This window comes from Schistocerca nitens, chromosome 4, assembly GCF_023898315.1.
Source record: "Schistocerca nitens isolate TAMUIC-IGC-003100 chromosome 4, iqSchNite1.1, whole genome shotgun sequence".
Classification (NCBI taxonomy): Eukaryota; Metazoa; Arthropoda; class Insecta; order Orthoptera; family Acrididae; genus Schistocerca; species Schistocerca nitens.
The window spans coordinates 28,726,022-28,743,916 of NC_064617.1; positions in this window are offsets into that span (position 1 = coordinate 28,726,022).

Genomic DNA, 17,895 nt, shown 5'->3' on the forward strand with positions numbered 1-17,895 from the left:
TAAACAATAAGCTTATAAAATGATAAGAATAGTACATAATACAATTTTCAATGATTCACGATCCTTATGCAGCCCTCGCCATGACCTAACCAACAGATGTCATTCTACTGGCAGACTGAAACTAAGCTCGGGCACAAGTGACATGATTGATGCTGTGGTGTCACCGCCAGACACCACACTTGCTAGGTGGTAGCCTTTAAATCGGCCGCGGTCCGTTAGTATACGTCGGACCCGCGTGTCGCCACTGTCAGTGATTGCAGACCGAGCGCCGCCACACGGCAGGTCTAGAGAGACTTCCTAGCACTCGCCCCAGTTGTACAGCCGACTTTGCTAGCGATGGTTCACTGAAAAATTACGCTCTCATTTGCCGAGACGATAGTTAGCATAGCCTTCAGCTACGTCATTTGCTACGACCTAGCAAGCCGCCATTATCATTTGCTATTTATCTTGTGATGCATGTACCGTCAGACCGATGTTCACCAATTATGGATTAAAGTTAAGTATTCCAGAAGCTACGTACTGTTTTTACTAGACTCATCTCCTTTAACTGTTCCCGACCTCAAGCCAGCCTGCGTGAGCTTAAACGCGTGCCTTTCGGCTATCTCCTAGTGGCTTGGCTGTCTTGCCAAGTCACAACAGATGCTGTAGGACAGAGTGAGTGCTTGAAACACTAGTCAGAAGGGAGTTGTACAGAATCTCTAATAAATATTATTTGCAGTTATTTTTAAGGCAGATACAAAAGAAAGCACGTCAGTTGAACAGCTCGGTTGCTGTGCAATGGCTGCCAAAGGGTGCCTACTTCGAAGAACTTCAATACAAGAATATATCCAACCACTACTGCACAGATAAATGGGTAATGGAAATCACAGGTAAATACAAGCCTTAGATAATGACACGCCTGAGAGAAAGGTATTGTCAAATAGTCTACAACAAAAGCAGAACTTTTCTGTGAGATGGGCGCTAGCGGTGATGGTCTCGTGACTCGATCGTAAATTCGTGCTGCCATCGCTAAATTAGCCAACGAGCTACCATGTCTCAGCGAGTAACTCCACAACAGAAATTACAGCTCGCCGTGCCTTCCCTAATCTTGTGATGCTTCGACACTCGGGTGAACTGTTACCAACTTGACGTCTAAACTGTTAATCCATATGGTCTGCTGGCTAACAACACTGACTGTGGACACACGTGCTGCTGCTTTTTAAGTCCAGCTTAAAGGTGAGGACGGTTGTTCCTTCTACCTTTTGTTTCAAAGCTAGTGGAAGGAGGAAAACAGTTACGTGATCAGACTGGCACTACTTTCTATGTGACAGCTGAGTGGATGTATGTAGCAAATTTTGAAACAACAACTCTTGCAACCTTTCTAACACGTGGGTAGTTTCACGGGATAATAGTCTCTTGCCCACGAATAAAATATCTTACGGAGAACTGCCACCTCGGTGATAATTTGCAGCCTGTTAACTGAATTAGTTAATATGTCATAAAATTCCCATCTGGCGACCCGGTCGTTAGCGTAGCTGCCTCTTGATCCCAGGGTCCCGGGTTCGATTTCCGGGCGCGTCGAGGATTTTCCCCTCTTAGGATCTGAATGTTTGTGTTATCTTCATCATTCCATCTCATCATCAGCGACGTACAAGTTACCTAGAAACGTCAAACAGAAAGACTGGCACGAGGCATCCCAACATCCCTGCTAATAACACCATACGATCATTCTATTTAGTGGCTTGAAAACTGGCGGAGAAATATCTCTGTACTTAAGGAACATCATTTTGTTCTCGTCGTATGTCACTGATTTCCAGAATACACGTAGATCTAATATTAAATTGCTACTGCTTAACAATCAATAGAGTTAATTATTTGCCCTAGTCAATTCTATGTAGACCTTAATTTCCAACACAACATCGTCACCCTTGAAGCTGTGACACTACTGGCGCAGTACTTTGCAGCGTGTTGACACATGTGATTAGAGGCCCAACAACTGCCATTTGTTACACTGGTAAGAGTCCACAATTTCGTATACACTGATCAGCCAGAACATGACGACCATCGACCTCTTGTGGACATAAACCAGTCCAGGCAGTAGCAGCGTCATCTACCGAAGAATGACTGCCGGTCAAACACACGCAAGGTGCACGTAGGATCAGTGAGCGTGCTGTCCGTGTCTAGAATGGGAGAAGCGCGCCATCTATGAGAGTCTGACAGAGGGCGGATTGTGATGTCCAGGAGGCTCGGCGGCTCGGCACGACTTGTCGCGTATTCGAGGAGTGCCTCCAACACTTGGCGAAACCAAGGTAGAACAATGTCGAGAAGTCTTGGAGTTGGGCGGCTACCCCTCATTACAGGTGTCGAAGGTCGTAGGCTGGACAGACTGGTAAAACAGTCAAGGCGGTGAACTGTGGTCTAACTAACACACGACTGTAATACTGAGCAGAGTACAAGTATGACTGAATACACAGTGCACCGAACGCTCGTAACGGTCGCCCTCTGCAGCCGATTACCCATGCATGTGCCAATGTTAACACCACGGCATCGGCAAATACGACTGGAATGCGTACGTGACAATCGGCAATGGACGTTGATGGTGTGGCAGAGGGGTGCATTGTCTGATGAATCCCGATACCTTCTTCACTGTGTTGATGGGAGGGTGCGAATCCGTCGCCCTCTAGGGCAACAGCTCCTTGACACCTGTACTGCGGGACGGACTCAAGCTGTCGGCGGCTCCACTAGCCTTTGGCGAACATTCACGTGGGCATCGATGGGTGCTGTGGAGTTAGTGCAGGACATCATGGCGGCCAAGGAGGGCCAGGACGGCGCTCAGTCGCTGCTGGAGAGCTGATTGTTCTTCATGTTTAAACGTCCCTCTTAATACTGGTAGATACAACGAATATTGCACTAGACTACTTTTAGACTGCTCTATCAAATTGGCACTTAAAACTGCGCTTTTTTGTCCGTAACGGGAAACAAAACAACGGATTCCGTGGACCCTGGTCGTCGTATAAAAGACGTCACTAGCAGTATTTGTTTGGAGTGACTCCAGTAACACATTGAGGAGATGGACAATGTGAGGCGGAGGAGGACATGGGAAACGATAGGGGGGGGGGGGGGAAGGAGTTAAGTACATACGCCTAACTGCCATACATATTTAGAAATTGTGAAGCACTACCAGGTTCTCTTGTTCTTAAGTAAATGCTTCACTGACATCCTGTCGTGTCAGATGTGTCTCGAGTTTTAACGATCCCTTCCATCGTCATCGTCAGGAGACAGTTCATGAGGCTGTCAAGTACTTTAGTTGGCGGAATTGTGTCATGGAGACGTCACGAAGTCATGGAACTTCCATACGCTACCGGAGATTATGTCGATGTCTGTGACTGAACCACACGCTGATTTCGTCAGATGACGGATGACTCAGCTAATTTCTCGGTTGCATTTCAGCAACAAACCCTGTTTCTATGCACGACTAAGGCTGTTGCTGCTTCTCTGTGGAGCATAGAGAGTGCTTTCGTGATGGTGTAACAAACTTTCAGGGACGATGCGGAAGGGCGAAATCTATCAACTTGAGCTAAGTGACCATGGTCCGGAAACGGTGGAGTAAAAAGATATAAGCGAAAACCTACTCAGGTTTTGCCTTAGCCTCACGCAGCAATCAAACTAAAGACCCGAACATCCGAGCAATGACCATGCCGTAAAGAATTGTTTTTGTAATCCGGACAATTTTCCCTGCTGATGGACAAGTAGCAGCGCACGTAACTTGATGTCATAAATACCAAAAGTCGTGAGTCTACGATATCGTAATAATGAATTCCGTTTACATGCACAAGTTTCACAAGGCGGGCGCCACCCAGTGTCAATGCAGGCACGGCATCGTCGTATCAATTTTCACACGGTCACACAAGAAGAAATTACGTGGAGTGAGATCAGGTGAACCTGCTGGCCACCTTTTCTGGCTATCCATTTTCAGGAAGTGTTTGATCAATGGGCTCATGAACACTCGTGAAAAGTTAGGTGGAGCTCCATCATGTTAGAATAACTTCCGTTGGTGATTAACGATTGGGATTGCCTACCCTAAAGTCTTAGTAACAACAGTACCGTTACATCTACTTCTCAGTCAGAGGTATTAGAACGATATTCGCTTGTAACTTTCGACTCGGTCGGTCGTTTCCGAACCAGCGTACCTTATTCCGAATTGATACATTTATCATTCTCCGTCACCTCTGAAAGTCTGTAACATCATCATGGAATCACCCTGTTTGTGTACATGTAGTTAAGGTACAATATGGACAATCGTTTACTTTCGTTGAGAGGTGGCATGAGCCCCCTCTCATATTTCTTTCTCACTCTGAGTAATTCGATTTTCCCCTCTAATTGCATGCGGTGAAAAGTTGCTATTCCTTCACGCGCGGACTTCCCACGCAGCGTCTCTCGTCACCCGGGCGGTCTGCTGACAGGCGGGTTCTGGTGATCTTCAGAGGGTTAAGCCAAATGGGTGTGAGGGAGTCGAGTGGATGCTTTACAGACGCCGACATTGTCATAAGAGTGGGGGCGACACGCCCACAGTGGCCTGACGGAGCGGCTAGGCTAGAGATTTCGTTACTTCGCAGAAACTTAGTGAAAACACTTTCTGCTGGGCTACCAGTGAGGCGTGGAAATGACTTGTGTTCCCAGGCAGTCTTGGCGGGCACATTCCCGTGTTTTCTGCAAAATCATAACTGTGATTGGCTTGCTCAGAGGATAGCTCCATGACGTAGCAAAATCGGCGAAGAAATTGGAGCCAAGTATCTCCATTGGTGGAATAGTAGTGCGTCGGCAATAGAGCTGAATTTTCCTACAGTTTTCGAGTTGCTGATTGGAACGTTTAACCACAGCCAGAGTCATGGGGGCGGGAATGTTCTGTGTTCGGTTTGTGCTCTTGAGAGAGTCGGCTCTCGCCTTTCGGTCGGAGTTGGTTACAAGACTGAGCTCTTGCTGCTCTGGACAGGCTGCCTTCCGTTGGCTGTCTAATATACTTTCATTTAATTGTAACTGTTTGACGAAGTTGCTAAAGTTTCAACGTAACTTTCCAAGTACAGTTGGCAATTGAGCATTCTGCGTATAAGTGGCCTATGTTGTCCATCTTGAGCAGTTTTGGCTAAAGTTGACTATATCGGAGTTACTGTGTGACTTCGCTTGTTAAAATCACTCACTGTACCGTCAGTGATTGTGTAGCGAGCCTTCTTCGTCTCCCTCAGAGGCGCATTTGTGTTGCTAGTCTTAGTCTGGAACAACCAGACCAGGGTAATTTGTTTCGGGCTATTCTCACGACATTATCATCGAAGCAACCAGCCATCGCCTCCGGTATGCCAGATCATGTCCTTGCAGTTAAGAAGACATTTTGGTAATGTATGTCCGCAGCACCTGCAGATTAGGGAATTTTGCTAGGTGATAATCAGAGCTCAGCAGAGCACGCCTGTTCGACTTTTCTAACTTTGTTCTGTCTTGGGTGTTCATTGTCTGAGTTCTCCCTACTGTAGCAGCAATTAATGTTGGGTTGGCTGGGTATTCCTCTTAAGATATGAGTTGCAAGAAATTGGCTCCACATACCACTTGGTCATAAATGTCACAAGCTAGTTTATGGACAACTTCACCTTCACAATATTTATTTGAGTATCCAATTTGACGTATTGTAAATGTTTCATGTGTTTTGTTTATTATTTTGAGTTTTGTCATAATAAATAAAATTGTTATTTTGGACAGAACTTTCATTCTGTAGATCGGTAGAGCAACCCTTTCATTTCTCACCACGTTAATGAAACTTTCCTTTATCAAATTAATTTCTGTCAAATTAAATTATTGCAGGTGCCAAACTCTTTTCTACTCCACTTGCAGGGTCGATTACAGTCAGTTCACGTTTCTTCGTAATCCATGTGCAACAGTAGAAGTCGCAGTTAGAAAAGGGGGGGGGGGGGCCTTAGAGCATCATTTCCATATGAAGATTCGAGAAGAATTTAGTGGTAAATGCACTGCTAGCCCCGGCATCTCGCACCGTCAGATCCTTAGAAAAATTTTCCATTAATTACATGATGAAGTTGAGTAATTTTCTTGCACAACATTTCAAAATATTCTACAGTATCCACTTTTTTGTTATTGGTTCATATTTAAGTCGTTTTTAATATTGTCATCGTTGTGTCATGGTTGAAGTTTATGGGCAGCTTCTACCGATCTATTTGGTTGTTTGAAAACTGAAGTTACAACATGTTCATTAGACCTCGGGATAAAATTCCTCCCACATTGAACAGACATTAATGGTTGCAGACTTCACAGCGGGTCTCTTTTACCAGATGACTGAAACGTTGACACAGTCACCAGGCCCTAGGTGACCGTTTCGGCCATCTGGTTAAACAGACCAGATGTGAAGCCTGCAGCCATTACTGTCTGTTCAATGTGGGAGGAATTTTATCCCGAGGTCTGGTACTGAATGGTGTCAGTCATGCTGTCTGGAGTTATTATAGCTGATAAGTCAAATGGCCTGTTTAATCAGTCTCCAAGGGTCATCAGTCAGTACGAGCAATTACGTTTTATCTTCATTACTGACGAACAGACAGGCTGATGGAGTTCATAAAATATGTAGAGACAACGGACCGGACATGTGAAATAACTAACAATACTGAGATCTGGGAAACGGCAGATGAAAATGTCAGTTAATACACGACACAGTATGAATTAGTCGTTTCCCTATCCCTCTGCGAAGTCACACAAATTTCGGGCGTTTATGTTCGGAAACAGGACTGATAGTGGGTAAGACTGCGCAGACGTATGTAGATAACAGCAGTGTGCTGTGGCTCGCCGGCGCGTGGTAATGTAGTAAGAAAAAAACGACAGCATTGGTGTACCACGAAGCGCAACGAGATTCTGCCGCTGAAACTTTCTGTGTTGGCGCCTCAATAACAGTAGCTGTAGTTTTCTTCGAGCATTTGGTGAGCGGACCGGAAAGTATTTATCGACAGAAGCAGCATATGTTCCAGTGGCGACTCTTAACGGATAGTAGTGTGGGTACTGCTTGAAAAAAACTATTAGTCTTGATTTAAAATTGTGTTAAATGACACAAAAAAGAAAATTTATTCATCTACTTGACAAAATCGTAACATGGCAACATAGAATATTTGTTACTTAATTTAGCATAAACTGCTAGAGTTCAAGCTTGATCTCGTCATTTAAAAACGAAATCAATTCTTTTTATCTGTGCAGAAAGATGAAAAATTTTCTCCTCGACCTCTGGATGACGACTGAGGATGCCTTTGTCCAGAGAAATTATTGCAAGCGCCTTCAACTTTTCCGAGTGCAAAGTACTTCTTAACAAAGGTTTTATTCCTTTCCTTATTGTTGAAAAACGCCAGTCCGCCTCTGATGTAGGCATGGGAACTGTGACGAGAACTTTTATCACTACCATAATTTCACTAAGAAGATTGTGGCATTAATGCCACATCCCTGCCCACGTTTCCTGCATTTTTGTCACTATGTTTTAGAGTACAGTATATAAACTTTGTGTAGCCGAGCGGTTCTAGGCGCTTCAGTCTGGAACCGCGTGACCGCTGCGGTCGCAGGTTCGAATCCTGCCTCGGTCATGGATGTGTGTGATGTCCTTAGGTTAGTTAGGTTTAGGTAGTTCTCAGTTCTAGGGGACTGATGACCACAGATGTTAAGTCCCATAGTGCTCAGAGCCATTTTTTTTATAAACTTTGTGTTATAGGAGACTAGCGACCAGATAGAATCGCATCAACTGATGCGCCACACGGTGACACAGCGTGGGAAAGGCCGGGCGAATAAGAGCGATATCTCACTGGAGCAGAGACAGTGGGTTTTCACCTACAATTGTGGGAACCAAGCACCGAATTTTTTGTTATTTACATTTACTGTTAAAATATTAATATACGGCCTTAACCATGCTGATGACGTTACTTGTAGTGACAACTAGTTAAAACAATTTCAGTATCATTCAGTTCATCAGGAAATGTTAGTTACAAAAAATGGTTCAAATGGCTCTGAGCACTATGGGACTCAACATCTGTGGTCATCAGTCCCCTAGAACTTAGAACTACTAAAACCTAACTAACCTAAGGACATCACACACATCCATGCCCGAGGTAGGATTCGAACCTGCGACCGTAGCAGTCGCGCGGTTCAGGACTGCGCGCCTAGAACCGCTAGACCACCGCGGCCGGCTGTTAGTTACAAATTTTAGTTATTGTCGGTGCTTACTGAAGAGTGCAGGTGACAAACAACTAACTCACGATTGCTCCACGATCGGTTTCCGACGAATCCGTGTATGAAATATGATCTCGTTTAACGACGGAACAGTTTGTTGAGAAATTACCTCGGATGACGTACTTGTGCGATGGTGTGTAAATTCGAAGCATTCTATGATGGTTTTGGAGATGGCAATGCGCGAACTAGTGTGTGAACTGCAGGTCACATAAAGACGAGAGTAATTGTTATAGTAGTCTCGGAAAATATATTTAGCCGTTCTCGTGTTGATTATAAGACCGTGTGAAGCATTTTTGTGAGTTTTGGGGTGCTCGGGAACTAATTATTAATAACCGAGAATCTCATTATGAATATTAACGATAGAATGTGTCTACAAATCGTTTTACTAATTTTGCGAATAATGAAATGAAACAAAATTAATTCGAATCCTAGCATTTTCTATCCTTATTACGCTTAGCATCTAATCCTAGCCACTTGCCACATTTTTTTGCGCTGTTTATGGCACAAACGTCAGAGCTCGTGACCCACGTAGAAGAAACCAAGTTGGACAACCGCTACGGGTGCGTGAGGTAACCAAGTTGCCTGCAGTTGTGTAATGGAAAGTGATCACAGACATTACTTGCTAAAATCTATCGTATTTGTTAATTCCCGCACATCTTCAACGTGGTAAGTTTCGAATGGTTCAAATGGCTCTGAGCACTATCGGACTTAACATCAGAGGTCATCAGTCCCCTAGAACTTAGAACTACTTAAACCTAACTACCCTAAGGACATCACACACATCCATGCCCGAGGCAGGATTCGAACCTGCGACCGTAGCGGTCGCGCCGTTCCAGACTGAAGCGCCTAGAACCGCTCGGCTGCAACGGCCGGCGAGTAATTCAATTTAGGTATATTAAATGATTTGAAGAATTCATGTGACAGAATGGACTAGAAAAATTAGTAAGTGGTATGAGAGTTAATAAATGGGAAGAGCATATTCTTTGACAAAAAATATTTGGAAGAAATGCATACCATCTAGAAAAAGAAAACTAAAATTGTATAGAAGACGAGAATGTTTCTATTTATGCGAACGCTGGACAGAGCACAGGTGCTTGAAAGATGGAGTATTAAAAAAATAACATGTGCAAGACAAACTACAGATGATTACAAAATGAGAAGTAATGAGGAGATCTATGAAAATTTGCAAAAACAGAGTTACAAGTATTAGGAAAGCGAAGACTGACCTTTTATGGATAACTCTGAGTGACTGAGTACGGACTAACGAAAAAAATAGTATCGCGTTTCTAGGAAACAAGAGACAATAGTGTTGTACACAAAAAGAAGAAAAGAACTAGCACGAAACTACAGTAAGAAACGGAAATAACATAAAAAGTCGTTTTTTAAGAAAGAATTGAAAGCTTTCAAGCCACAAGGAATACGAAATCGGGAACAATGCTGACGAAGTAAAGGGAGCGACCGCATGGATACACGATGGAGGGGTCATAGAAAAGTAGGAAACAATAAAGAAAGAAGAATAACTTGTTAAGTGATCGTAGCTGATCAGTATGAAGATACGAACATGTCAGGATATGTGACATTCTTTGAAAACAGACGTTTCATGTCGTCTCTTTGGTCCTACGCTTGTGTGTGTGTGTGTGTGTGTGTGTGTGTGTGTGCGAGCATAAAAGAGAGAGAGCGGAAAGTAAAAACAAGAAAATCGAGGGACACAAGAGGAGTAGGATAGCCATGCTACGCCACTGAAAGCGGCAGTTCTCAGTCAGGTCGGGCCCGTGCAGTGGATCTCTGAATACTAAAACGCAGGCGAGCCGAACCGCTCCGCGCTGCGCCACACCCCTGCGGTGTCGTTAGAGCTGTTTGCTGCTTAGGCGCAGTGCCGTGCCGCCCTCTTATTGGCAATAAGGCTGGCAGCACTGCAGCTTCGCGGTGCGGCCCAGTTTTTAAGAGAGCCTAATCCACGGCAATCTCCTGAAAGAAAATGGGATTGCATCAATAGAGGCGCTGCCGCGCGGCAGAGTAACGGGTTCCGTCTTCCGTAACAGGGCGGCGGCGCTGGGCCCGCCTCTAACCCTACACTGTATCGTCTGCACCGTTCGGTTGCGTAGGACAGCCTCGGTAGTGACGACATTTTCGGTTCGGTAGCCGAATTTGCTATTCTGTACGCAACTGAGACCTATTAACGATCGGTCCACCTGCCGATTTTTCGTCTACTGTACTGAGAGTAGAGGTTGAAAAGAGTAGGTGATAGAGACAGCATCCTTGTCTTACTCCTTTTCCTAGTTCGATCCAGTTTGTACTTTCTCCTCTCACTTTAATTGAAACTTTTTGATTAAGATGTAATGAGTTTACAAGTCTTCTGGTTTTCCAGTCCACTCTCTTTTCCCTCATTATAGTCGCCAACTTGTCCCAAACCACACTGTGAAATGCCTTTTCAACCTCTACTTGGTAAATATGATTGACCAATGCTCATTAGATGACAAAGGCGTAGAAATTGGAGGAAGAAGAGTGGGATGTTTGAGGTTTGCTGATGACATGGTCCTTGTAGCCACAGGGGAAAAATAATTACAGGATTTGGTGGACACCATTGAAACTAACGGAAAAAAATATGGGATGAAAATTAACAAAAATAAAACAAAAGTATTGACACTAGGAGGAAATAAGGAAATAAAAATTATGCTGAATGGAGAAATACTAGAACAGGTGCAAAATTTTAAGTATCTTGGAAGGAGGATAGACACCGACTGGAAGTGCACAACAGAAATTCAAACAAGGATAGCAATGGCAAAAGAGGCGTTTTATAAGTAAAGGAGAATTTTCTACAGCGGTCAGGAAGAGACTCATAAAATGTCTTGTGTGGAGTGTTCTTCTGTATGGCGCTGAAACATGGACTATGAGGAAGAAAGACAGAGACAGACTGGAGGTTTTTAAGATCTGGACATGGCGGAGGATGGAAAGAATAAGTTGGACGGACAGAATAAATATGAAGAGGTACTGAGAAGAATGGGAGAGAAAAGACAGTTACTAAATGTAATAAAGAGAAGAAAAAGAAATTCGATTGGGCATTTATTAAGAAAGAATGACGGACTGATAAAAGCAGTTTTAGAAGGTTATGTAGAAGGGAAAAGGAATGAGCAAGGAAGAGACTCCAGATACTGGATGACATGATGGACGGTACAACATTCAGCAGCCTTAAGAAGGAAGCAATGGATCGCAGAAAATGGAGAGGCAAAGGACCTGCTAATATAGCAGAAACTGATGATGATGTACTGAGAGATGGTGAGACGTCGGTAAGGCCGTTCCTTCAGTGTGCTTCGGTTGTGGAATCAATTTGTTATTTTAGAAATATTGAGTGATTATTAATTTTGGATGAGTGATTATGTTTTATTGAAGAATCAACAGGAAGCATCCAAGTGGGAAGTGAGTTCATAAATGTTATAATGCATGCATTGCAGGTGGGAATCATGTGGACATGGTGTGGATGGTACTGTTATGTGGAAGACAAGAGTAACGAAGGTAGCCAGGCAGCTCAAGGAAATATGTTTCCACCCCATGTACCAACGTAATCTGCGGGACAAGCCGAACCCTTCTGAAATGCCCGACAGCATCTTTAGGGGGGGGGGGGGGTGAAGGCGGGGGGCGCCAACCGAGCAGGAAGGAGGCCCATAATTTGGTAGAGGAACAGCAGCTGTATATGAAGCCCATGAAAGAACTACAGCCATCCCTCTGCACCTGAATGTACTTACGCTTTCATTTTCTCCCACCATTCGCACTGATACGACCAACACTATTCACTGTACACACGTTTTTCGAAATCAGTAATGGGAATAGCGTGTCTGGAAGTTGCGCCAGTTGGCCGCTTTGGACATGGGGCGCTGCGCCCACTGCAGTGCGCCGTGTCATGTGCGCAGTTGTCGAGTGAACATGCCTGCAGCTGTGGTCAATTGCCTGCGATTGCCTGGCAAGTGGAGAGATGGCAACACGGCACGAGCCGACCTCGGGAACTCTGATGCCACACTGACTCAAGCCGAATGCCTTATGGAATTGCACGGAGTCGCAGTTGCAGTAACCACACCACTGCGTGTGGTCACTGACCGCCAAATCGACTGGACCGTACAGAAAAGGGCTGCTGCCCACATACTGGAGTTGAGTCCAGTCTAGTCCAGCACAGCCTAGCCTGCAACTGCAAGGGGCCAGTTCAGTGGAGGTGGCGGATGCTGACGGCTGCGGATCAAGTCGCCAGTGGCAACCAGCACTCGGTCTCTGGTTGCACAACGACCAGTCTGCATCCCTGATTTGATTTGGTTTTATCACTTTTTACTTTTCCTGCTGTTCACACTGCAAGTGTACACGTGGAGTGTTTTGCCGAGGGATACGTAAAGTGGCCGTGTTGACTCGGTCCAATTAACTATTCTCCCTCAAAATGATGAGTAAGGAAGTCGTAAGCTGCGAAATTAAACAAGAATCACAATTAATTCTCTTTATTGACTTCAAGTACGTATTGAAGCACCTGACAAACATTGACAAATCAGAACTAATACCTCGGCAGTGCTGAATAAACGGAAAGGGGTCCGATTCTAACAAAAACGTAGCACTACACGACAATTATATTCGTGAAGGCATATCGTGATTGCAGGGATGTTGGTATTAAAAGTCAGCTAGCAGAACAGAATGGTATACATTTGTATCTCTGGCTGAAGTTGAAAGCATATAGTCCATAAAAAGTGTTCCGAATGAAGCTCAAAGTTAACGAAACTCAGTAAAAATGATTTGACTGTACCTATGTCTCATCTCACTGCTGCAGCTATGTCTCATCATCTTAATTTGTAGGTGGAAGCTTAAGTAGATGCGAAATGAGCCAGTGGTCGCGTCTGCTACTAAGTTCAACTCAGCTGAAAATCTTTCAAAGTCCTTGGGTCATCTGCACTGAGACGCACTCAGCTACTCGGCTGATGAAGTGTGGAGCAGAAGTCTGGCAGAGAAGGACGCTGGTGTTAAATAGCCCTGGCTGTGAACTGATTTTGTACCAACTGCTTCTTAAAAGGGAGTCTCGTATTTTCGCGTTTTCACTCGTCGCGTCAGTTCTATTGACTAACCTACAGATACTACAAGCGGCGACCATTGACAAAATGCCTTAGCAGAAACTTGTCCTCTTCCCTGACACTTTTTTTTGGTTGATCACCTTTAGTACACCCCATAACACATGGTGCTAAATACTGTGTCCTGTTCTCTTTCGGTCTTTGTCTACAGTCAGTGAGGTTGGACCTCGCTAACTTTTATATTATTTATGCTAGTCAGTCTTTGCTGATCTCTCACTGCGTCAACCATTTTGTTTTTCTAGTGTTGAGTATGGTGGCGCCTCATATCATCAGAGGTGGCCTAACTTTTGGGTTCCACCTCCACTTTTTTTATCTTATCTGCAGGGGGCAGTGTATTCCAACCAAGTTCTAAACAGCCTCTGCTGGTGGCCCTACACTAGGGGGGGGTCGTACCTGCATTGTTGGTCCAATGTCTGCGTCCAGCGGCGGCTCCACAAATAGAAGCCCACTGACTCAGTGGCATTGACCCGTGCATCTGCGAGGTAATGGCTTCTGAGAATCCTCCAGGGGTGGGCTCCCTGTGCAGGAAACCTAATCCACTTTGCACCGATTTACTTGTAGCTCAACTTAATGCTTTTCCTGACTGGTGTCTTATTTAAGTGAATTAAGTGAACCACAGAGTTAAGTATAAAAATGCAAACTACATTAATTGAGTACTGGCACTCACTGGTAGCGACACACATTTCATTTTTGGAGTGGATTAATTATTTCAAATTGACAGATCTTTTTAACTCTTGTTTATATCAGTTATGGGTTGGAGAAAATGGTCACATAACATTACAAGCAACAAACAGGACCGTTTCTACGCCGTTGTACCTGTTGTGAATTGGCAGGAGCCAATTCACGGGGTTTGGAGGAAGCCGAAAGGCACGCGTTTAAGCTCACGCAGGCTGGCGTGAGGTCTGGAACAGGTCAAGTAATGAATACTAGCAAATAAAGTACGTAGCTTCTGGAATACTTAACTTTAATCCATTATTGGTGAACATCGGTCTGACTGTACATGCATCCCAAGATAAATAACAAATGATAATGGCGCCTTGCTAGGTCGTAGCAAATGACGTAGCTGAAGGCTATGCTATCGTCTCGGCAAATGAGAGCGTAATTTGTCAGTGAACCATTGCTAGCAAAGTCGGCTGTACAAGTCGGACGAGTGCTAGGGAGTCTCTCTAGACTAGACCTGCCGTGTGGCGGCGCTCGGTCTGCAATCACTGACAGTGGCGACACGCGGGTCCGACGTATACTAACGGACCGCGGCCGATTTAAAGGCTACCACCTAGCAAGTGTGGTGTCTGGCGGTGACACCACAGTACCACAAAAGCGACGTATAATTTGGTTCTCCCTCCGCTCTCTCCTTTCAGACATCAACTGCCTCTCCTTTCAGACATCAACTGCCTCTCCTTGGGCTTTATGGTTAAATAATGCCCACTTATTTACAATATCCGCAGGTAAAATACTTGACACCATCGTTTTTAGGTATATATTAAACAGCCAGCATGAAAGATCTGTTAAATCAAGCTACTATTAGACAAGTACAGTCCAGCAGAAAAAGGAACTCCAACCAAAGTAAAGACATAGAACAAAACGAGGAGACATCAGAATACATAAGAAACTAGGCCTACTTCAAATACAGCTATGTTTTGGAAAACACTTCGTTCATTTATCAATTTATGAATTTTTTTTTAATTGGTGAAAATTGCAAGCTTTTCAAAAGCATTCAAATGGATTTTTGTTGTTAAAGGCCATAAACCTTTTAGCCCATCGTGTGAGTTCGGTGAGTTAGCGATACGCAAGGGCACACGGAACGAGGGGTAAGGTGAGGTGGAACTGCTCCTCTTAGCTTCTGTTGCCCTTCACAAAAACCTATGATGTTTCTGAACTGAACTCACGCCCTATACCACAATACACACGTCAAAAAAGTCAGAACATGTTCTGCACACTGAAGAACTGCAAGAGCTACCCCAATTATACATACTTAAACTATTAAGCCATTCCCTTCTATTCTCCTTGCAACTGCAAATGCCAACATGTTCTAGGTTTTAGAACCTTCCAGTAGCGTACTTAAAAAAAAAATCTTGAAGCATTAAGTAAATGCGAAACATCCGACTTACGAGGGGAAATCATGCGACTGCTGTGAGTGAGTTCCTCGAATGCCTGGGCGTGGTTGCCTTAGGTCAGAGTCAACAGCTTCCCTGCATTATCAGCATCAGTCACGCTGTACAGCTTTGATCAAATTGCTGGGGTCTGGGACGCTATGACACGGTACACGTGGCTCTTCGGTCGGAGGTTCGAGGCCTCCCTGGGGCATGAGTGTGTGTGTGTGTGTTTTGTCCTTAGCGTACTCTTGGGGACCAATGACCTCAGCAGTTTGGTCGCAAAGGATCTTACCCCAAATTTCCAAATTGTTGGGCGTATTTCACTGCATGAAAAAAAGAGACAGCATTGGTCGTATATTTTTTACTATTGCAAAATCGATTTTCTGTCACTGAGTGAACATCTTCAGTGCTATATTGTATAACTTAAATTGGGATGCACTGTTGTCACTAAGCTTACGGCGATCACATAGAGCTCCAGAAACTGCCAGGACTGACTTTTTATGACATGACTAGTTTCCATTAAAGCTGATCATTTATGTTCTACAGATCTAAAGATGAAATGGCAGCAGAAAATAGATTTAACTGTAAATGACATGTTACGTCCCCTGTAATTAGAGTACTGCCATCATATTATATTCGCCTGTCAACACTTGTTATTTTGTTCTGTAACCTTCGTTTGTTAGATTTAAGTAACAGTTATCAGAAATGTGTGTGTGTGTGTGTGTGTGTGTGTGTGTGTGTGTGTGTGTGTGTGTGTGTTATGTGGGTTAATGTTCTGGCAGTGCTTTTAGAACTGAGAACAGGGCTCCATTCGAGAGTGCAGCGCATTCATAAATTATTTCTTTTTCTGCTGCAAGGAGCGATAAAAAAATTCCCGTTTGAGGACGCTGCAGAAGCGTATATTGAACATGCTGCGACTCCAGTGGGAATATGAAAACACCAACATCTAGGCGAAGAATTAGTGTGGCATTCGTGTCTTTCCCTCGTGTGTGCCGTAAACGAGGAAACGTGAACCATGGCGACGTCATTACGAAGTGTGTGCATATAGATAACCAAGGAGCTGATATTCTTGTCTTGACCGCCGAAGGACGAACACAGGTGGACACTGAAGTGTGTGGGGAAGCACGTCTGTAGCAGACCACCGTTACGGAGTGGTGTCCCCAAATCCCGCGCTGGTCGCCATTCGATGGGAGACCCGGTCGATGTCGTAATGAGAAACTTGCGCCAACTCAAAACGGAAACATTCGAGCACCCTCCCTGTAGCTCTCATCTCGTGCCACCCGACTATCACGCCTTCGGTCCCTAAAATATGGCCCTTCAATGTTCGACGATTCCCATCGGACGAGCATGTGCACCATGCAGTTACTGACTACTTCACGGTGGTTTACCAAACAGGTATCATCAACCTGGTGTGTCGGTGAGATTATTGCCTCCGTGGTCACGGCGATTTTTCCTGATTGGCATACCGATTCTGGACTTACCGATTCTGGACTGTACCGCCTTCGAACGGAAACTTCATGATCGCCTCTTATATTACATCTTTTCGTACATAGTAATCTTCTTCATTTATTCCTTTTTTATTATGCAGCGTATATAAAAATTTTCTACTATTCTGAGTTTCTATGGAGTGCTATTGTTGCATTTAAGGATATTTACGTCTGTATTCATGTCTGTTGCTCTGTGGTCCATATCCATCAGATTCTCTGCCAATGTTGGATGACTTCCGTTACTTTTAGTTCCTTATTTTTTTAAATATTGTTTTATGTTAAGATCTAAAGATGATCAAGTAATAGAACCCAGTACGTTGTCCTCGATGGTGAGTGTTCATCGGAGGTGAGGATATCATCTGGAGTGCCCCAGGGAAGTGTGGAAGTTGCGTTGTTGTTTTATATCTACATAAATGATCTTTTGGACAGGGTGGATAGCAATGCGCGGCTGTTTGCTGATGATGCTGTGGTATACGGTAAGGTGTCGTCGTTGAGTGGCTGTGGGAGGATACAAGATGACTTGGACAGGATTTGTGATTGGTGTAAAGAATGTAAGCTAACCCTAAATATAGATAAATGTAAATTAATGCAGATGAATAGGAAAAAGAATATCACAATGTTTGAATACTCCATTAGTAGTGTAGCGCTTGACACAGTCACGTCGATTAAATATTTGGGCGTAACATTGCAGAGCGATACAAGCATGTAATGGCAGTTGTGGGGAAGGCGAATAGTCGTCTTCGGTTCATTGGTAGCATTTTGGGAAGATGTGGTTCATCTGTAAAGGAGACCGCTTATAAAACACTAATACGACCTATTCTTGAGTACTGCTGGAGGTTTAGGGATCCCTATCAGGTCGGATTAAGGGAGGACATAGAAGAAATTCAGAAGCGGACTGCTAGATTTGTTACTGGTAGGTTTGATCGTCACGCATTATGGAAATGCTTCAGGAACTCGAGTGGGAGTCTCTGGAGCAAAGGAGGC